At 39.9% G+C, this 22,661-nt stretch overlaps 1 protein-coding gene across 4 annotated transcripts in view; it reads left to right on the top strand.

Moving 5' to 3' along the window:
* Positions 1-22,661, top strand: part of ebi (transducin beta like ebi) — a 307,663-nt gene that overhangs the window by 109,542 nt on the left and 175,460 nt on the right. The gene's annotated exons all lie outside the window — the stretch shown is intronic.

Below are 22,661 nucleotides of genomic sequence, written 5' to 3'. Positions count from 1 at the left end.
ATTGGGTAAGCTCAATGTTGATGGCATTCTTCCTCTTGCTGAGACTACACAAGAGGGGGGCATAAATTCAAATTAAAGAATGATGGCTGCAGGCTAGATGTGCGGAAGTTTGCCTTCGGCCAGCAGGTGGTTGATTGTTGGAACAAACTTACATTTATTGTTGTGGAGGTGTGTAGTTTGAATAAATTCAAGGAAGGACTAGACAGATTCTTGGAGGGGTTGGAAGAGTGAGGTGAGTAATTTTTTAATTTTTTTTGGCTGATGCTATGTAAGCTTGCTTTCTTGCATCATTTGTGACTACTAATACTGTGATGGACATAGAATTCTATTCTTCCTGCATTACAGCTACTTATGCAAGAAGTGTGGATTTGGTCCTCCTCCATTGGTGTTCCAGTTTGTCTTGTAGATGGTCTAGAGGAGTCAAATTGGACTCTGTGCCAACCATTCTAACTTTTCTATATACAGTGGTACTTTGGATTGCGAGTAACTTGGTCTGCGAGTGTTTTGCAAGACGAGCAAAAATTTTTAATAAATTTTAACTTGATAAATGAGCGAGGTCTTGCAATACGAGTACAGTCAGTCCTCGTATAACACGTGTTTACACTACACGAATTCGATCATACACGATTTATAAATACGGGAACGATATCTTATATAACACGAACCGAATTCGCTTATGCACGATTTGACTTTGTGTTTACAAGAAATGGCAGTCGAACGCAGAATCAATATCAGTGAAGGGGAAACACATTTTACCATAATAACGTAAAAACCAACACAATTCCAGCTATTGGTATAATTGCAAATGCAATGAGATTGAGTTTACTACCAGTTTATAACAGATTCTACTACCAGAAATGCAACCGGTTTATGGTAGTAACCCCTAGAAATGTGCTTTAGTAAAGTGTGAGGTGTTAATAGTGTATCTCTACCTTTACAGTGTTGTTTATTCAGTTGCTACACGCATGCAGCTTTTTATGTGTATCAAGCGTGCCTCCTCATTTTGTAATAGTGCGAGCAATGAATTTGTTTAACGACAATGCAATGTCATATTTCCGTGAAATCCTCAAAAGGAGGCAGAAGCAAGTGTCATTGGATAGGTTCCTTGTTAAAGTCGCACAAAAAGAAAAAGTCAACAGATAGCAGTGATTCCATTAGTGACAGTGAAAGTCGTCCTACCCAATAATTAATAAATTCAATTGCTTTATGGATATTAAATTTAAATATTAAAAATATAAAAAGGTATGTATGTATTTTGTATTAATCATTTTTACAGTATATGAATATTTTTGAGTTTTGGAACAAATCATCTGGGTTTCCATTATTATGGGGAAATTCTTATGGGGAAATTCGCTTTGATATACGAGTGCTTTGGATTATGAGCACGTTTCCGGAATAAATTATGCTCGCAAACCAAGGTATCACTGTACATGTCCATGAACTGTTCTCAAACAGCATCAGTGGTATGGCATGAGGCATTGAAGTTAATTAAGTTTTCTTTATCCCATTAGAGAGTTACCTGGAGACCAGCATTATTTAAAAAGCACGTTCTTGCATGTTATGTTTGTACATTATCTGTAACTCATAGTTACAGATAATGATCATAATTTTTTTTTTCATAGCATACCTTTATTAATCATCCATATTTTCATGGTCCTTTTCAAAGTACTTCCCATTTGATGAAATGCGCTTACTCCAACATTTCTGCCATTCTTCAAAAATGTGGTGGAAGCCTTTTTTTTTTTACATGTGTTTGAAAATTGCCTTGATTGTTTTTACAACCTCTTCTGATGACTGGAAACATATTCCTCACAGCTTCTTTAAGTTTGGGGGGGGGGAGAGAATGCAGGGTGTGAGGTCAGGGCTGTAGGCCAGATGAAGAACATATTTGAATTTAATGCTGCCGAAGTACTTGATAATAGTATGTGCAATACGAGGTCTTGCATTTTCAGTGCAGTATCCACCCACCTATGTGCAGTTGTGGTTGTTTATGACGAATGTGATCTCACAAAGTGTGCAGTACAGTTTTATGGTAAGGTATCATAACAGTCATAACCATTCCTTGAATTTCAGAAAAAAACAGATGAACATAACCTTTCTTGCAGAAATCACATCGTTTACTTTTTTTGGTGTTGGCAATGACATAACTTCCAGACAGAGCTTTGTTGCTTACTCTCTGAGTCAAAATGATGAAACCATGTCTGATCTACCATTATAACCTTGTGCAGAACCTCGCCATCTTAAGTAACCATCTGTTGCAGCTCATGACATACAAACCTTCGTGAGAGTATGCTGTTGCTCAGGTGTGAGTAGTCTTGGTACCCAGCGTGCACAAACATGTGTCATATGCAAATGGTATTAGTATTAGTAATGGCCATATGTTGCAAGGAAGCTTAAGGCTTATGCTGCACCACCAAAAAAAAAAGAAAAAAAAAAGTAAAATAATAATAAAATTAAATAAAACAGATAAATAATAAAAGAAAAGGAAATAGACAACCTATACATTTCCCTCCTCCCATAAATAACTATCCAGCTGACTTTTGAATTTTCCCAAACTGTCAGCCTCAACCACCATGTAGGTTAATTATTCCAGTAATTTATAATTTGCTGGCTAAACTAAAACCAATCTAAATGCAATACAATCTAAACTTCTCCCACCATAACTTAAATTTATGGCCCCTAGTTCTAGAATCATTTATAACCATGAAAATTTTGTCCTCATTCATTTTACTTTTGTCACTCACAGCCTTAAACACCTCAATTAAGTCTCCTTTAAGGTGTGGCTAGTTTCCAAGCTGTGCAACCCACATGTTCAAAGTCTTTCTCGTATGGATGCCCTTTTGCCGATCTCACCAGACGAGTTACTCATCTTTGGACCCTTTCAAGAAGCGCAATGTCTTTTTTTAGGTGTGGTCTTCACACTTGAACACAGTATCCTAAGCGTGGTCCAACAATAGCCTTATATAATGGGATTATGACATCCTCACCTCTACTAGCAAATGGTCAATAAATCATTGATAGGATACTATGGGCCTTCCTTGCAACCTGTCTATGATGCTTGAAGAACTTCATGTCTGACCGTATTGTAACTCCCAAGTCCCTTTCTTCCATTACTGACTTTAGTTCGGCTCCACCAAGTGTATAAGTTATTTTGGAGTTACTGTTCCCCAAGTATAAGACCTTGTATTTTGCTGAATTAAAGCATAGCTGGCACTTTTTCTGACCATCCCTGAAGTCTATCTAGGTCACTTCGAAGAAGCTCTACTCTACCAACCTTTACAGCATCTGCAAATTTAGATGTCGTGCCCTCTATGCCTTCATCAATATCATTTAAGAAATCAAAAACAACAGTCTCAATACTGATCCTTGGGTAACCCCGCTTTGTACATTGACCCAGTCTTTAGAACAACCATTTATCAAAACCCTCTGCTTCCTTCCCCGAAGCCATCCTGCTATCAATCTTTTGGATTTTCCCTGGGATTCCAACCTGTTCCAGCTTATAAAGCAATCGCTCATGTGGGACTGAGTCAAATGCTTTGTTGAAATCCAAATAAACAATGCCGAAATTATTCCCTAAATCCAGCCCATGAGTGACTGTAAAATAGCTAACCAGATTTGTTAAACATGATTTTCCCTTTACAAAACCATGCTGTGTAACTTTCAGAATTCCATTTCTATCTAAATGATCCTGAATTCCACCCTTGATCATTGCCTCCATGATTTTCCCTACTACTGAAGTTAGGATGACCAGTCTGCAATTTCCCACTACACTCTTAGAACTGCCTTTATGTATCGGCATTACATTGGCACTTTTCCAATCCAACTGAATCTCTCCTGACTCCAGTGATGCTCTCATAATTAGCCTTAATTGCTCAATGCTCTCATAATTAGCCTTAATTGCTCAATGCTCTCGTTTGCCATTAAAATTCCCCTCGACGTGGGCACCTGTACGTGGTGAGAGGACCTCCCAGTGACGCTGCTGGACTTCCAGACTAGCATCACTGGGATCCAACGCCCACAGCCCAGGTTCCAGGCTTACATCAATGGAATCCAGCGTGTTTGCCGTGCGCTGCGACCCGTGGAAATTCGGAAAGGGGGATCCTGGTGGTTGAGGGGCCCAGCTTCAATACACCACTTTGGCCCCTGCTTCGACAAGACGGGTGGTCCTGGAAGGCCCGGCTAGGATCAATCGGCTAGTAGGCTCGCCTGCGAGGGTCAACCGTGTCAATGCCATGCCCCTACCCTCATGGTCCGAGGGACAGGATTCAGGCTGGCGGCGGTGCGGGTATAGTGTCTGGGTAGCCCTGCTTTCCCACTCCCGAGCGCATTTATTGCATGCTGGGTAGTGGGTGTCGCTTTGGGCTCCGTGGTGGGTGGGGAGCCCGGGCACTGAACAATTTAAAAAACTATATGAATCCTGATAAACTTACTTCTTCAGGGGCCCCAACCTGGTCCCTATCTGAAAACATAGATAACGATCCAGATAGCATTATTGCTAAAAAAAGGCAGCGAACTGAAGTACCATCAGGGCCAGTCCCAAGGTTCTTAATCATGCATTCTACCAATGAGACACCGATTGGTAAAATGTCGCCCTTTTTCATTCAAAAAGGGTTAGATGGCTTAGCAGGTTCACCCAAATCAGTTAAAAGGCTTCGTTCTGGAGACCTTTTAATTGAAACTAAAAATGACAGGCAATCAGAACATCTACTCCGAACAACATCAATCGGAGGAATCCCTATAACAGTGACACCACACAGAACACTCAATTCATCGAGAGGTGTCATTTCGGAGTGGGACCTTCTCGACGTAACCGAGGACGAAATCTGGTCCGAATTAAAATCACAGGGAGTCATTGCCATCAAGAGAATCACTGCGCGAAGGGATGGAAAAATTGTTAAAACCAGGAGCGTTATCCTGACTTTTAACTCTCCTAAACCTCCTGACGAGATTAAAGCTGGATACATCAACTGTTCAGTGCGTCCATATGTTCCGAACCCTTTACGGTGTTTTAAATGCCAGAAGTATGGACATTCTCAAATGGCCTGCCGTGGAGTCCTTGCAATGCGCTCGATGCGGTGCAAAGGACCACGAAACAACAGCATGTTCAGCCGCAAAACCCACCTGTATTAACTCTGAAGGCGAACACCCGGCCTATTCACGAGCATGCCAGAGGTGGAAAGAAGAAAAAGAAATTCAACGGCTGAAGGCAGAGCTAAATATATCATACCAGGAGGCAAGGAAATCGGTCAAACCCCTGAATATCAACAAACCTACCTACGCCCAGAAGGTAGCAGGGAGATGTTCCGTCGGAACTCAGACGGACATGACCATTCCTCCAAAGGAGTCTTTCACTCCCATCGCGCGTTATCTTTTAAGTTCTCAAAAACCTGCACAGAAGGACCAATCAGCTGCCACTCCTATGTCGGTACCTCCTAACACTCCACAAGTAACAAAGGTAACTATGAAAGAAAAGAATAAAAAAGGGGAAGTCCCCCCTAGTACCCAAGAAAAGATGGATGTCGAGCAGAAGGAGGTACCCGAAGATTCAGTCTTGGAACTCTTTGCGGAGGAAGAAATGGACACGGGACAGCGTCCATTCTTCCCCAAAAAAGATAGACCCAAGACTGATAAAAGTAAGCCCTCAGCACCTCGGAAGCCGCCTGATGGACCCACCAAGCCAAATAATGGCTAAATTCCTACAATGGAATTGTCGTGGATTCTGGTGAAATATTGATGACATCAAGGCCCTCCTGCAAAAGCACGAGCCAGTTTGCTTTTGCTTGCAGGAGACATATCTAAAGACAAATGACGATCCCACGATGCATAACACCACAATTTTTCGTAAGGATAGAATTGCGGATGGCTCTGTACATGGGGGAGTGGCTATCCTTGTAGGTAACCAGACTCCAGTGCAGCCCTTGCTAATTACAACTAGCATAGAAGCTATTGCAATTCGCCTTACGGTGGGATTTTTATTAACTGTCTCCTCTGTCTATTTGCCACCTGGGACTGACATCTCCCAGGAAGGCCTTGATGATCTTCTAACGCAGTTGCCTCCCCCTTTCTTACTTCTCGGGGATATGAATGGACATAACACCCTGTGGGGTAGTGCTAACATCAACGGAAGGGGACGAGTCATAGAGCATATGCTAAATGACAATGACCTTTCCCTTCTAAATACTGGAACAAACACCTTCTTCCACGTGCCTACCCGTACTTTTTCTGCCATCTCTATCTGCTCCCCTTCTCTACTCCCTTCACTCACTTGGGAAGTGGAGGAAAATCCATACGGAAGCGATCACTTCCCTGTGATAACCTCGTTACACAGCGGGAGACCATGTCTTCCCTTCAGGTTACCACGGTGGAAGATTGATCAGGCTGACTGGACTACCTTCCAACATCAGGCAAATTTTGATCTTAGCACAGTCAGTCAAGAGCCTATCAATGATGCAGTTAAGTACATCACAGAAAATACTGTCCAAGAGCTGCGAATGCTGTCCCAAAAACATCAGCCCGGTTTCCACCATTTCCCAAACCTTGGTGGACTTCACAATGCACTGCAGCAAAAAAGGCTCAAAACAAAGCGTGGGGGATATTTCGCCGATATCCTACCACGAACAACCTTATAGCCTTCAAACGTGCACGAGCCAAAGCACGCTACATCCGTCGTCAGAGTCTAAAGGAATCGTGGATCCGTTTTACATCATCTATTAACCAGTCTACCAACTCTAAGGTAGTCTGGGATAAAATCCGGAAAATGAAGGGGAAATATACATCCTACCCTTCTTCAATCCTAGATTATAATGGATGCGCTATTGCAGATCCAACTGCAATAGCCAATGCTCTTGGGGAAACATTCTCTAACATCTCCGCAACATCCTTGTACTCCCCAGAGTTTCTGGTCCTGAAACATAAACTGGAAAAACAAGCACTTAATTTTAAGTCCAAGGGCCTCTATCCCTACAACTATAGAGGAACTGAAAAGAGCCCTCACTCTTTCCAAAGCAAGTGCTGTTGGACCAGATGGCATCCATTATGAAATGATTAAACATCTTTCACCAAAATCTATGGATTGTCTGCTCCTTCTGTATAACAGAATCTCCATTGAAGGGCAGTTTCCGGACTCCTGGCGAAAGGCAATCGTTCTTGCCTTTCCTAAGCCAGGAAAGGATCCAAAAGTCACCACCAATTATCGTTCTATTGCTCTGACTAGCTGTCTGTGCAAAATCCTGGAGAGAATGGTTAATTCTCGTTTAATATGGTATCTTGAAACAAATGACCTTCTCTCCAATATCCAGTGCGGCTTCCGAAGGAACCGGTCCACTTTGGACCATCTTATTAGATTGGAAGCATCCATCCGGGATGCTTTCCTAAAACGCGAACACTTGGTGTCGGTGTTCTTTGACATGGAGAAAGCGTATGATACAACTTGGAGATTTGGCATTTTAAAAGATTTATATAGCCTAGGTCTAAGAGGGCATCTGCCCTTTTTTATTCAAAACTTTTTAGCCAATCGATCGTTCCAAGTTCGTGTGGGATCCTCACTCTCTTGCTCCTTTAGCCAAGAGGAGGGAGTACCACAAGGATCAGTATTAAGTGTCACGCTTTTTGCCATCAAAATAAATTTATCACAGAACAACTTCCTCCAACTGTACACAGTGCCTTCTATGTTGATGACTTTAGCATTTTTTGTCAGTTGTGCAACATGAGGGTTATTGAAAGACAACTGCAGAAAGCCATTGATAGTCTGAATTCCTGGGCACTTGCTAATGGCTTCAGGTTCTCGCCGGAGAAGACCGTTTGCGTACACTTTTGTCGCAAGCGTAATCTTCATCCTGAACCTGAATTAAGGCTCGGACAAAATGCTATTCCAGTAGCAGCGAACAAAAAATTCTTGGGACTCATATTCGATAAAAAACTGACCTTTTTGGATCGTATTCGTCAACTCCGCACAAAGTGCACACGTGGGCTTAATATTCTCCGCTCGCTCTCCTCTACATCTTGGGTAGCAGACCGATGTACCCTTCTTCGGCTTTACCGTGCACTTGTGCGATCCAAACTAGATTATGGGTCCCAGGTATATTCCTCAGCCAGAGACAGTGTCCTGCGATGGCTGGACCCCGTCCATCATCAGGCCCTACGTATTGCTACTGGAGCATATCGCACATCTCCTGTCCAGAGCATATACGTCGAAGCAAACAAACCACCGTTATCGCTTTTACGTAAGCAGTTGTCTTTAAAGTATGCTTTAAAACTGAAATCCCTGCCAGACCATCCTACGTGGCCATTCGTTTTTGAGCCACGATGGGAAAATTTATACGATACCCGTAAGACTGCCAATCGTCCTTTTGGTATTTGTCTCCAAGAGCTACTCAAAGAACTTAATATCAAGGTACACAAGGTTGCCCAAACACCAAAGCAACCCTTTCCACCCTGGCATGCTCATGTCCCGGCATGTGACTTGTCCCTTAGAAATTGGGGAAAGTCGGACACTCCATCATCGGTCTACCTGCAGCTTTACTCAGCACACCGAGCTGAACATTCTGACTTCGCGCCAGTTTACACAGACGGCTCGAAGTCGGAATCATATGCGGGATCTGCTGCTGTCTTTACAGACAGCTCTACATCGGAGCAGATTCCCTCTGAATGCAGTATACTTACTGCAGAGCTGCATGCTATAGAGTTAGCCTTGGATCACATTAGTGAATGTCAATACCAACGGTTCATTTTATATTCCGATTCTCTCAGCGTGTTACAGGCTTTAATATCTGTAAGATATAATCCTCATCCAGTTCTGTCTAGTATTCAGCAGAAGATTCACTTCCTCCTTGGACGTGAATATGATATCCACTTCTGCTGGATTCTCAGCCACATTGGGATTAGGGGAAATGATTTGGCTGACACCGCAGCCAAATCAGCAGTCCCCAATAATAATCGCTGCCTGTCAGTCCCCTATACAGACTACAGGCAAACAATACAGCAGAAGATACATTCCCAATGGCAGGATTTGTGGAATGGACAGACTGGGAATAAACTATATCGTATAAAGCCTGTAATTGAACCGTGGCAGTCTAGTCTGCGCAGGAATCGTAAGGAGGAAGTTGTTCTTGCCCGGACCCGCATAGGACATAGTCATTTGACTCATTCTTTTTTGCTGAGGGCTGATGACCCTCCTATGTGTGAGTCCTGTGGCACAATTTTATCAATTAGACACATTTTAATTGAATGTCCAGATTTTACCAATATCCGTTTTACCGCTTTTAACCATCTGACTGAGCCGTATACACTCAGTCAGATTTTATCTGACAATGACAACGTGTCTGCTGTTTTTAGCTTTTTTAAATCAAAAAAGGTTTTTACTCGTATTTAAAATTTTTACACTTTTCTTTTATATATTTGTTATACCTTTTGACATAGTGACCTAACTAATTAGGTCACTGAAAGTTTAAAATTTTTTTATAAATGACCTGGTCTTGGCGCATTATAGCCTTAGTAGCTAATGTGCCAATAAAACCAAACCAAGCCATTAAAATTATAGGGTATATCTTCTTCAAGAGGAGTTTCCATTTACAATGGGTTTCCTCAGCCTACAAGTTACTTTTTGTTAGGAATTTTTTCCTGCCATAAAGTGCAGTTCAAGGTGTCTTGGTCGGTTAAGCCTCAGGCTGTCATGCACTCCTGTACTCCATCCATCCATCCATCCATCCATGTCCTCCTAGGTCTTCCTCTTCTCCTTCTTCCAGGAGGTATCCATTCCAGGATAGCCTTTGGATATCTGTTTTCTTGCATCCGTTTTACATGTCCATACCATGTTAGATGCTTTTCTTTGATGGTGTCAATAATGGTCTTTTTCACTTCCATTTTTTTCCCTTGTGTCTTCATTCTGTTTTCTGTCTCTTCTAGAAGTTCCTGCTGAGCGTCTCCAAAAATCCATTTCTGTGGAGAGCAATTTGTTTTCCACTCGCCTATTCAATGTCCAGGTTTCCGCTCCATACAATAGAAGTCTTTGTACAATCATTTGAAATATAAGTTTCTTTGTTTTATTTAGGATATTTTTGCTCCACAGAACAGAGTTTAACACGATAGCCTTTCTGCCGTCTGTAATTCTCTTATTGATCTCTGCTTGGGATAATCCATCACTTTGTAAGATTGATCCCAAATATTTGAATTTATCGACTCGTTTGATTTTAAAACCTGCAATGTTTAGAACGTGTCCTGGCCCTGAAGACAACATTTCAGTCTTGCTAAAATTGATTTTTAGACCCCATTGTTTATATTCCTCAAACAATTGACGACATGCATACTTTGCATCTTCTAAGTCTTGTGCTATACCACCTGATCATCTGCAAAAAGTAAATTGTGAATATAGGTGTTCTTATTAATTGGCAATCCCATTTTATTACATTTTTTTGACCAGGATCTTAGGCAGATGTCAATATAAATTTTGAAAAGTGTTGGTGACATGCAACAACCTTGTAATAAGCCTTTTGAAGTGTGGAATTCAGGTGACAAAGCTGATCCCATTTTAATTCTGCATCTATTATTCCTGTAAATTGCCTTAATAATGTTAATCAGTTGTCCATCAATATTTGCCTCTTTCAGTGCTTCCCATAAGAGTTTTCTTGGAACACTGTCATATGCCTTTTCAAGGTCAATGAAAATCATAAAGATTTTTTTTCCTTTTGATTGGCATTTTTCAAGGATCTGTTGTACTGTTGAGATATGATCTATACATGACCTCCCAGCTGAAAAACCACTTTGTTTTTCTGATACCTCATCTGCAAGATTCGGGCTTCTAAATGGTTCCTGATCCATTTTCCAAGGATCTTTAATAGCGGGTTCAGGACGCATATTTCTCTGTAATTTGAACAGCTTTTCCGATCGCCCCTCTTATAAATTGATGTAATATATCCTGTTATCATTTCTTTTGGTATTTCTTCTCTCAGTATACTATTTAACAGTTTTAGTATCAGAACAGCCACTCCTCTTCCTCCATATTTCAGAAGTTCCATGTAAACTCCACCAGGTCCAGGTGATTTGTCATTCCTTCCTTCCTTTAGCAGGAGTTCCACTTCCCTAACAGAAACTTTTAAGCCCAAGTTTTCTACACCAAAATCCTCTATCATTTTGAACTCTTCCCGGTCTTCTTTTAAAAGTCCTTCATAGTACTCCGTCCAGTCTTTCAAAGGTATTAATTGCAAACCAGCATTGTGTTTATTCTGTTTTCTCAAGTCTTTAAGGACCTTCCACGATTCTGCTTATTGCTTGAAGCCCAATTTGCTATTAATAGTTGCGCACTTCCTTTCCCATTCTTCATTTTTCACTTTTACTACCACCCGATTGACTATTTTCTTTTTTTCAACATAAATGTTCCTATATGCATCATTCCTATCACCCAGCCATTTCTGATATGCAAGTTTCTTTTCCTCTACAGCAGCTCTTACTTTCTCTGTAATCCAGGTCTTTTTTGGTCCTTGGCTCTTCTTTTTGCCTAGGATTTCACGAGCTATTTTTTTAACAGTATTTTTTAAATATTCGTAGATTTCTTCAGTATTACCTTTTATCTCTATGTTAATTTCAGCATCCATTCTTTGGATGTGAAGTTGTTTCTAATGCTGTCGTCCTGGAGTAGGACAATGTTAAATTGATCCACTTGTAGCATTTCTCCTTCCCTGCATTATTGGTTGTCCACACATATTTTCTTAATCCAGTTCCACTTCAGTGTTTTAACAAGAAAATGGTCAGATCCACATTCAGCTCCTCTATAAACTCTGACATCTTTCAATACATATGTCCCTGAATGTTTTGAAATAATGTAATCTATAACTGATCTAATTTGTCTTGTCTCCTGTGACCAAGTATATTTATGGATATCCTTGTGTTGGAAAAATGTGTTGTTTATTCTCAAGTTGAACTATTCACAAAGATTGCATAGTCTATCTCCATTGTCATTCCTCTCTTTCTCTCCAGATCTTCCAATAACTTTGCTATTTTGTTCAGTTCCTACTCTTGCATTGAAATCTCTCATTAGAAATATCTCTTTGTTCTTAGGAATTTTTTCTATTAGTTCTCTCATATCCTCCCAAAATTCATCCTTCAAGGTATCGACGGTGTCATTAGTCTCGGCATATATTCCCAAAATACATATTTCTCTCCCGTATATTTTCAGTTCCAATGAGATCATTCTTTCATTAATAAATTGCCAGTTTTTGATGTATCTCAATTTCTTTTTAACAGCAACAGAAACTCCTGCTCTTGCTCTTTCACTCTTATCAACTCCACTCCAAAAATGGTAGTATTCTCCCATTATTTCCTCTCCACATCCCTTTTTCTTTGTCTCTGATAACATGATGATGTCTAACTTGAATTTGTGCAGTTCATCCAAAAGAAAGTTTCTTTTAGTTGAAAGGCCTTGAATATTCCAGCATCCCAAAATCATAGTCCTTTTACGTTTGCCGAGTCCTTTTCCGAAAGTGCAGTCCATTTTCATTTTCACTTGTAGGTCTTTTAGCATTTGTGTATTTTTTACACTGAACGAGGAGCTAGCCCGTTGCAGCAACCCCCAACCTGGAGGGCCGGGGTGTCTCTCTTAGTCTGGCCCCTACCCTTTGACCTGTCCGGCTTGGGAGGCCCTACCAGTAGCTAAGCTACTGCCGACTTGGCTCTCTGGGTCATCAGGACACACAAGCCCCCCCCACCGCGACAAGGTAGAGAATACCATCGGGGGAGTTATAGGGTATATGCCATTAAAATTATAGGGTATATGCCAACAATCCCAGGAGCCATACTAGCTTGCAGACTCAAAAGTTTTTTCATAAATAATCATGTGATATTTGAATATCATTGATTACACATTTTTCAACTTCACTCCCATAATTTCTCTTTGACATAAAGGGTTTTTCCTTCTGTAAATATAAATGCAAAGTAACTGTTGAGTTCATCTGCAGCATCAGCTGGCCTATCTAATACTATCCCAAGTCCATTACATAAGGGTCCAATCTGGTTTGTTTTGTCCTTATCTTCTTTGCAGTTTTATATGTGAAGAATTCCTTATCCCCACTCTTTTGCTCTCTTTGCCAGCAATTTCTCATAATCTGCCTTTGCCAGCCTAACCTTTTCTATGGCACTATTAAAGATCAGTTTTTAGCTGTTATAAGCTTCAATACTTTTCATTGCTCTGTAACATTTCCATGCTGTCTTTTTCTGTTCTAGTAATCTGACAAACTCATTATTCATCCAACTTTGAATCCTCCTCTTGGAGTATTTTTTTTAATGGTATATATGCATTCAAGGCTTCTGTGATTAATGTTTTAAAGGTATACCATAATTCAATTGTATTCGCTCTCTGTGAGATATACCCAGTTAATAGAGGCCATGTAGCACCTTAAGTCATCATAATTTCCTTTCCTGAAATTATAACCCTTTCCTTTGCCTTTAACTGCTGCTACCTCTCTCTCTCTCTCTCTCTCTCTCTCTCTCTCTCTCTCTCTCTCTCTCTCTCTCTTTTCATCGTCCACTGTAGAACTCCATCACTTCCTGCTACTGGTTCCTGTACTGTCAGCCGTATTATGTCATCAAGTTCATGGGTGGTGATCAGATCTAGAATATTCTTTTCCCTAGTACTTTCCTTGACGCGGTGATACAAATAACAATCATCTAGTTGATTTTAAAATTTTGTCCCCCTGTTGAGTTTCCTTCCCATTTGCTCCAATCAGTTAGAGGCAATTTAAAATCACCCATAATAAGACATTCATGCTTACTTTCCCATTCCATTTGCTTGCAGAGGCTCTCAGCATAATCTTCACAATCACTTGGTCTGTAGACTACTCCTACTCACATTATACCTTTGCTTCCAGCTATCTTGGACCATACAGATTCTATAAAAGTAAAGTAAACTAAACTGTAGCCATTATCAACCCACTGCAGGATGGAAGCATCATCAACAATTCATGTTGAGGGAAATGGACTATAATCTGACACACTGGTCCAGTGCGGGTTGGCAGATCGACCTTATTTAGCAGTCAGGAGCTAGAACCCCCGGTCTACTTAAAGAGCATGTGCTGCTGCACTCCCGCTCCTGATCACTCAGCTACAGAGACTGGTATGCAACTCTTCTGAAAGGAAAGCTTTCATCATTCTCAGACTGCTTTTGGTAAGAAGCATGACCCAACCACCCCTACTATCTGCTCTGTCCTTCTGAAATACATTGTGGATAACATACTGAAACTAGTCATCCCTATTTCAGGGTGGCACCACATTTCCATAAACCTTCTTATGTCAGTGTTACTTGTCCTAACTAGCAGTTCAAATTCATGCACTTTATTGACTATGTTTCTGACCTCACTGTATAAACAATTAAGTTCTTGTATAGTTTACTACCCTGACACACCTCCTTGATGTCATTTAAGCTTGCTTCTCTGGAATTAGCTATGAAATGTTTCTGCCCTCAGAACATCTTGCTAATATGATCTGTTGCAGTAACAAATAAGAACTATGTTCAAGCATTTCTTTGACTAATATTATTACATAAATGTGTATCTGTTTTACCTTTTTCCCCCCTCCCCCAAATTTGCAGTTTCCCAGAACCTTTAAGGTATCCTCAGTGATACTGGCAAACTCTTGCACCACCTTTGTTTAACTGTTAGGTAGAAGGAATCTGTTTTGTAGAAACTGTATCCAGTTTCTACAAAACAGATTCCTTCTACCTAAAAGTGTGTGCCAAGCTGATAAAATTTTCCCCCAAACAGCCTTGCAGAGTCCTTCAAGTCTTGAGTTAATTCACAAGGCTTTCAGCATATAATCCCTCCTGTCATGTCTGGGTAGAATTGCAGACACATAGACATTCTGACCTAACTTGCAGCATTTCTTCAGCATGGTCCTATATTTGTCTAACAAATCATCAGATCGTGTATGCTTAATATCATTAGTCCCAATGAATAATAATATTCTCTTCACTCCCTCCCCATTAAAATCTGACAGTCTGTTGGTGACATCATTAATTGTTGCTCCCAGCAGACATATCATGTTTCTAGTCCACCTATCCTTATTACAAAAAATATTTCCCGGATTGCCAGCGGGTGGTTGGTGGGTGGAACAGACTTCCATCCCTTGTCGTGGAAGTTGATAGCCTAAATAAGTTTAAGGCTCAGCTGGACAGGTATTTCGAACGAACAGAGGGGTGAAGTGGAAGTGGTTATTTTTATTTATTTATGTTACTTTTTTTTTTTTTTTTTTTTTTTTTGGCTGATGCTGCATAAGCTTGCTTTCTTGCATCAAATGCCTCTACTAATGCTAATGCTAATGCTAATTGTGGATAGCATGCGTATTGTCAGTGATGCCTGAAGTTTGAATATAAATAACATCATTGGACCACTGATGACTGGAAAAAAGTTTCTTGCTATGCTGTGTGGATGTAGATAGAGGTATGGCAACAAACTGCAGAGACTAATCACTCCAGTTTTCTGGTCTGACAGAAACAGGCAGTTGGTGGCAGTGTTTTGGTATGAGGGATGTTTACCTGGGAATCTTTTGGAACCCTCATAACCCTTGACTGCATTCTGAATGCTAAAAACTACCTATCCATTGTGTGGCTGAAGAAGTACACCCCTTTATGGTGACTATCTTTCTGGATGGCACAGGTTTGTTCCAGCAGGACAGTGCACTCTGTCACATTGCTAGTATTGTTCAAGAGTGGGTCACTGAACACAAAAGTGACTTTCAGATGTTACCTTGGCCACCAAATTTGCTGAATATGAGTTTCATAGAACATCTTTGGGATTATGTGGATCTATAGATCTGATGTTTGGATCCATCACCATGGAATGTTGAAGATCTACAGAATGCGATCCTAGTGACATGGTACAATGCACTTCCTGCAGTATTAAGGGTCCTTATAGAGTCTGTCTTGTCATGTGGTGATAGTACTGGCAGAAAGAGGAGGAGATGCCTGTTATTAGGTAGGATTGTAATGTTTTGACTGGACAATGTATGCTGTTTTGTTTCTCCAGAAACATTATTTTTTCTTCTCATGTTTACTGTATGCATTGAGTAAATATAAGAATGGAGTTTGATCTGTGGGCCGTTCTGATTGGGAAAATATATTATAGGCAGTTAATCATAATTTTTTTTTTTTTTTTTTAACATTTCAAAAACACTGCTGGAATTCCATATTACTTCCATTAATCAAACTGTCTTCTCAAAACATGTCAGTTTGGTGTAACATAAGCATTGGGAGATCAAAATTGAGAGTACGAGTGTGCTATAGGCCTAATGACTCTGATGAGTATAATAAGAAACTGTACAGGGAAATAGAGTGGGCCAGTAAATCAGAGTCTTATAATGGGCGATTTTAATTTCCCAGATATTGACTGGAATTTGGGGGCTGGTCACTCACACACTAGCAAGGCTTTTGTGGATTTATGGGATGATTGTTTTCTACATCAGCATGTTCAGGAGGCAACTAGAGGGAGTAATACTCTTGATTTGATTATTAGTAGTGATTCTTCATGCATTAAGAATCTGCAGGTAAATGAACCACTAGGTGGCAGTGATCACAATGTGCTGAAGTGGGATTTACTCAGAGGTAACTACCATTAGGGGTAAAGAGAAGGGTTATTGCTTTCGTAAAGGCGACAACGATGGACTGAGACAGTATTTAAATTCTATACAGTGAGACCAACTGATGATGTTACCAACAGCAAATTCAAAATGAGAAGCATTCAAAGAACTTATCATGGAAGCTACTAGGCTTTACATCCCAACTAAGAAATATTGTTCAAGGTTTAGGCCTAAGTGGATGTCAGATGAACTAATGAGACATATGGCAGAGAAGAAAATTGCATGGGATACATACAAATTAACACGTGACACAGAAGCCTATGATAGATACAAGTTGATCTGTAACCAAGTTACAAGGAGGTTAGGCAGGCGAAGGCAGATTAAGAGAAATCTTTGGCAAGGGATGCAAAGAAAAACAGCAAAGAGTTCTTTACTTATGTAAACTCTAGAAGGAAGGGGATGAATCAGATTGGTCCACTTGATATTGATGGGTCAACTGTTGATGATCCTGCTCAGGTAGCTAACAAACTAAATGAATATTTTGCATCGACATTCACACATGAGGAGTTATTGAGCGAGGGGAATGCCAGAGGTGTATTCAACTCTGGCAGTAAGCTAGAGAATCTTGTAATAACTGAGAGTAAAGTGGAGGAGAAATTGTTGAAGATAAATACAAGAAAGGCACCTGGGGTGGATGGGATCTATCCAGTTATATTAAAGGAGGCAGCAAAGGAAGTAAGCAAACCCTTAGCCATAATTATGAGAGCTTCCTTGGACTCAGGGGAAGTACCCATGGCCTGGAGATGTGCAAATGTGACCCCAATTCACAAAGGAGGATCAAAGGGCGACACAAGTAATTATAGACCTGTTAATTTAACTTCTGTTCCCGGAAAATTAATGGAGGCACTGGTTAAAGAAGCACTGCAGGATCATCTAGACAAGACTTCAGTTATAGCTCAGACACAGCATGGTTTTGTTAAGGGGAAGTCTTGCCTGACCAATTTGATTGGATACTATGATGCAGTCACAAAAGAACTGGATGCAGGGAATAACTTTGATATTATATACTTAGATCTTAGAAAGGCTTTTGATACTGTTACACATGGAAGACTGCTGCACAAATTGGAGCAGTGTGGCATTGGAGGCAAATTGCTGCTATGGATAAAGGGGTGGTTGAGGGGAAGAAGACAGAGAGTGGTAATCAATGGACACTGCTCATCGTGGACTAATGTTATTAGTGGAGTCCCTCAGGGTTCAGTATTGGGTCCATTATTGTTTTCTGTATTTATAAATGATATTGATGATGGTATATCAAGCTTAATGTCCAAGTTTGCAGACGATACGAAGGTTGGCAGGGTTGTCAAGGACACTACTGACATTATGCTACTGCAACAGGATCTGGAAAGGTTGAGCAGATGGGCTGAAAGGTGGCAAATGAAGTTTAACATTGACAAATGTAAAGTACTACATATGGAAAACAGCAACCGCAGAGCAATGTATCAACTCTGTGGTACTACACTGACAGTGGTAGAGAATGAAAGGGACCTGGGGGTGGTTGTGCAGGCAGATATGAAGTTTTCTGAGCAGTGCAGACGGGCTGCAAGAGTAGCTCATGGTGTATTGTCGATGATATATAGGAATTTTTCTAGCATTGATAGGGAGGTGATTATTCCCTTGTATAAGGCAATGGTCAGACCACACCTAGAGTACTGTATACAGGTCTGGAGGCCTCATTTCAAGAAGGATGTAGAGATGCTGGAACGAATACAGAGAAGGGCAACAAGATTAGTGAATGGAACAAAGGGTGCTCTTATGAAGAAAGGATTAAGTTTTGCAAATTAAAGTGTCTGGAGACTAGGCACCAGCGAGGTGATCTGATAGAGGTGTATAAAGCCTTGAATGGTTTGAGCATGCTCAATGCTGATGGGATTCTTCCTCTTGCTCAGAATAATCACCTGAGATGGCATAAATTCAAATTGAGGAAGGACAGATGTAGGATAGACGTGAGGAAATTTGCCTTTAGCCAGAGGGTGATTGGTTGGTTGGTGGAACAGACTTCCATCCCTTGTCGTGGAAGTTGATAGCCTAAATAAGTTTAAGGCTCAGCTGGACGGGTATTTCGAACGAACAGAGGGGTGAAGTGGAAGTGGTTATTTTTTATTTATTATTTGTTTTTTTCTTTTTTGGCTGACGCTGCATAAGCTTGCTTTCTTGCATCAAATGCCTCTACTAATGCTAATGCTAATATCTCGCAAAAGGATTGTTATTCTCCTGTGCTTATCTTTGATGACACTCCGATTTCTAGTCAAGATTATACAGTGAAACTTCCCTTTAACGGACAGCCATGGGGAACGAAAATGTGTCTGGTAGAGAGAAGTGTCCGCTAACAAGAATTCTGAGGGAGGAAAAAAAAAGAAAGAAAGAAAGGAAAATCGTTAAACGTTTAATGTAAAATTAAATTAAAATATATACAGATTTTGCACAATATTTTTGTAAATAATATACATACAATTGTGCTATGCATATTATGACTTTATCTTAAGAAAAATACATACAGTAATCACTTATTTTCTTCTGCACCTTCTTCCGGATGATAATTTTGTTTTCAACATTTGTTTGGAGTGAAGAAACCATCGAAAGTCCTTCAGTATCTGCTTCAGCGGCGAAAAACATTTTTACACGATTGATTTGTATGAGCGCTTCTTCTATTTTCATCGGTGGTTCGTCATTAATATGTTCTTCGACAGAATGACCTCCTTCCATTTCTTCATCCTCATGAGGAATGTCTTGAAAAATATAGATGATAATATCGTTGATATCTAGAGCACCATCTTTTGTAGTGAGGTTCCAGTCTATATCTTTGTAGCCAGGGTCACTTGTAGCTCAAGTATCGTACATTATCAATAGATGTTGAAGTTCTTGTTCTTCTTGGTGCTCCACATTGCTGTTCACAACTTCAATTTTTGCGTTTGAGAAGCCAGACTTTACAAAACAGTTCACGACAGTTTGTTTTCTAATTGCGTTTACTGAAGAGGAAATCCATTGAATCACATCTAGGATGCTGATTTTCTTTGCAAGGTCACTCGCACATGTTACATCGTTCATGTTTGCAATGAGATGTCTTAAAACACGTTTTCTGTAGTGAAGGTTAAAATTTTTTATTATCCCTTGATCCAAGGGCTGACACTCTGCAGATGTGTTTGGCGGCTGAAAAACGATTTGAATGTTGGACAATTCAATGTGCGGGTGAGATGCAGCATTATCCATGAAAAGAATAATTTTTCTGTTTTGACGAATCATGTTTTGGTTAAAGTGACTTATCCATTCGCTCATGATATCTCGTGTCATCCACGCTTTTTTATTAGACTTCCAGTCAACATTCAAAAGATTCAACTTTATGCCCTTGAAACAACAGTTGTAAATATTTTAGCTTAAAAATCATGACATAAATCTTCCAATTTGACGGTCCACTCTGTTACAACCCCAGTATCAACAGATCCACCTTCACCACTTACAGTTTTCCAAGAAATTTTATGCAGAGTTTTGAACTTGTCTAGCCATCCCACAGAAGCTTTGAACTCATTTTCTCCCATAGATTTCGCAACCTCCAAAGCCTTTTCCCTAATAATAGGCCCATGAATGGGGATTTTTTTAGCACGTTCGTGACAAAACCACTCATACGTAACATTGTCAATTTGAAGTCCAACAGTTTTCGGGAATGATTTTTGAACGTGATCATTTCAGTGTTGCCAAAATTGTTTGAGTAGTTCATTTTTTTTTTTTTTTTTCTTTAGGATGTCGCGTACCTGTGTCTTCCCAATTTTGAATTTTGCAGCGAGATTGCGAACACTACTTTTTTGCCGATCATACGCATTAATGAGTTTGACTTTATCTTTTAAAGCTAAATGTTTACGAGAAGACATTGTGCACTTCACACGACACTGAACAAAACTGAAAACTCAAACTCAAAAGACGAAAGGCCGACCATATCCCCCCCCCCCTGCACACACCGAATTCATCAGAAGTTTTACACATGCCTTAAAATTCTTGAAAAAGGGTTTAGAAATGCGACGTAAACCTTGATAAAATTCAGAGAATCGGAAATAGAAAATAAACACACGATTGAGGCAATACGTGGAAGAAAAGTTTATAGAAAAAGGGCAGTGAGCCCTCCCGCAATCCGTTATGGGGAGATCAAATTAAGTGCTAATCTAAACGAAACAGTGCAGATTGCCTGTCCGCGTCCGTTACAGAGAATGTCCGCTAGACAGAAGCTGCAAACACGTTAAAACCAATAAAGGTGAGTTGGGGAATTTGAAAATGTCCATTGTAGAGAGATGTCCGTTAATGAGAGGTGTCCGTTAGGAGAAGTTTCACTGTATATCTCTTTTGGGGATTACCCTGACTTGTAATCTCTGTTGGGATAAGCACGTTACAAATATTGCTTCCTCTGCATTTAAAAAACTGCATTTTCTCTTTCGCCCTCAGAATTACTTTTCTTCCAAACAGCTATTCACTTTGTGCAAATCTCAAGTCTGCCCTACCCTGGAATATTGTTCTCACATCTGGGGCGGTGCCTCCAAAACCTCTCTCAAGCTTGTAGATTCCATTCAAACGAGGATAATTAGATTAACTAATGACTCATATCTAACAGCGTGTTTCCACTCTCTGTCTCTTAGACATTCTGTTTCTGCTGCATGCCTTTTCTATAGATACTTCCATGCGACTCTTCTTCTGATTGGCTTCTATAATTCTTGCTCTCTCTTCCAAAGCAGTCTGAACACATGCTGCAACCAGCTAACATCCTTTTACTGGCCATCTTGAAACTCACAGAACCAACTTTTCTTCTTCCTCATTTATTCCTTCAACTTCCATTTTATGGAACAACTTTCCATCTTATATTTTTACTGAAAATTACAATTTACAAAGTTCAAGTCTAATGTCAACAAATATTTTCTTTCATCTTCTCACCGACCGACCCATTCACAGTACTAAGTACTATAGATTTTAATTTTTCTCGTGTTTGGGGTCGTCATAAAAAAAAAATAAAAAAGATGGAGAAATGTAGAATTAAGTGCAAATTACTGTTTTCTATAGAAGAAAAAGGGATGGTTGAGTGGGAGAAGACAGAAAATGATTATCAATAGGCACTGCTCTTCTTAGACTGATATTATTATTGGAGTCCCTCAGAGTTCAGTGTTGGGCCCATTGCTGTTTTCAATATTTATTAATGATATTTTACCCCAGGGGCTCACATTTGGTGAGTATGGGCTTGGCACACCCAGGGTCCTGATATCATCATTCTTCTCTTTCTTGGTGATTCCCTTCTACTTCTGACTCTCTCTCTCTCAGGTTAACTCAGAAATTTTTTTTTGGCTGGTGCAGCATAAGCCTCAGGCTTCCTTGCACCATATGGCTAATGATAATAATAATAATAATAATAAAAAAACAACTTTGAACAACGTACAGTATTTAGTAATTAAGTTAAAACAGCAATGCATTCCACATTCCTCATGTACGTTGCATCAGTATGCTAATAAACAGTGCTGTCTTTATCCCATCAGAGACTCTCAGCACTTGGATTCTCATGAGAAGAGGTCCCCCCCCCCTTTTTTGTAATTAATATTTGTAACTTTGTTTATAGAGCTCTGCTGTATTAACCTATATATGATAGAACTAGATAACTTGTTAAAATTGGTCTGAATAGGCATAATTTTTATAAACAATTTCTTATTATGATCTTTGAAACTTTAAAATTAAATACCGGCACCCCTGTATAACACGGTTTCTATCACGATTGATAAATTGCTCAATCTTTCTCACAACACAGTACTTATATAACACAGTTTTGCTCCATGGTTAGAGAATTGTGGCAAACCTCACTTAACATGATATTTTTTAACTTTTGTACTGGGAAAACCTTGCTATTATGTTGGATTTAATTTTTCAATGTTTTCATTCTTTTTTGTGAATCCCCGCTGTTGACTCACTAGTCATTGTGCAAAAAAATTATTGGGAAATCCCCATATTTTTTTTGGGAAATCCCCAAAATAAATCCCCATTTTTTTATTTCTCATACAAGCACAATTGAACTTGTGCTTGTA

Source organism: Mastigoproctus giganteus, chromosome 1 (genome assembly GCF_048544385.1).
Source record: "Mastigoproctus giganteus isolate SK-2022 chromosome 1, ASM4854438v1, whole genome shotgun sequence".
Classification (NCBI taxonomy): domain Eukaryota; kingdom Metazoa; phylum Arthropoda; class Arachnida; order Uropygi; family Thelyphonidae; genus Mastigoproctus; species Mastigoproctus giganteus.
Note: the sequence above shows the minus strand (reverse complement) of the source record. Positions and strands in the feature narration are given on the sequence as shown.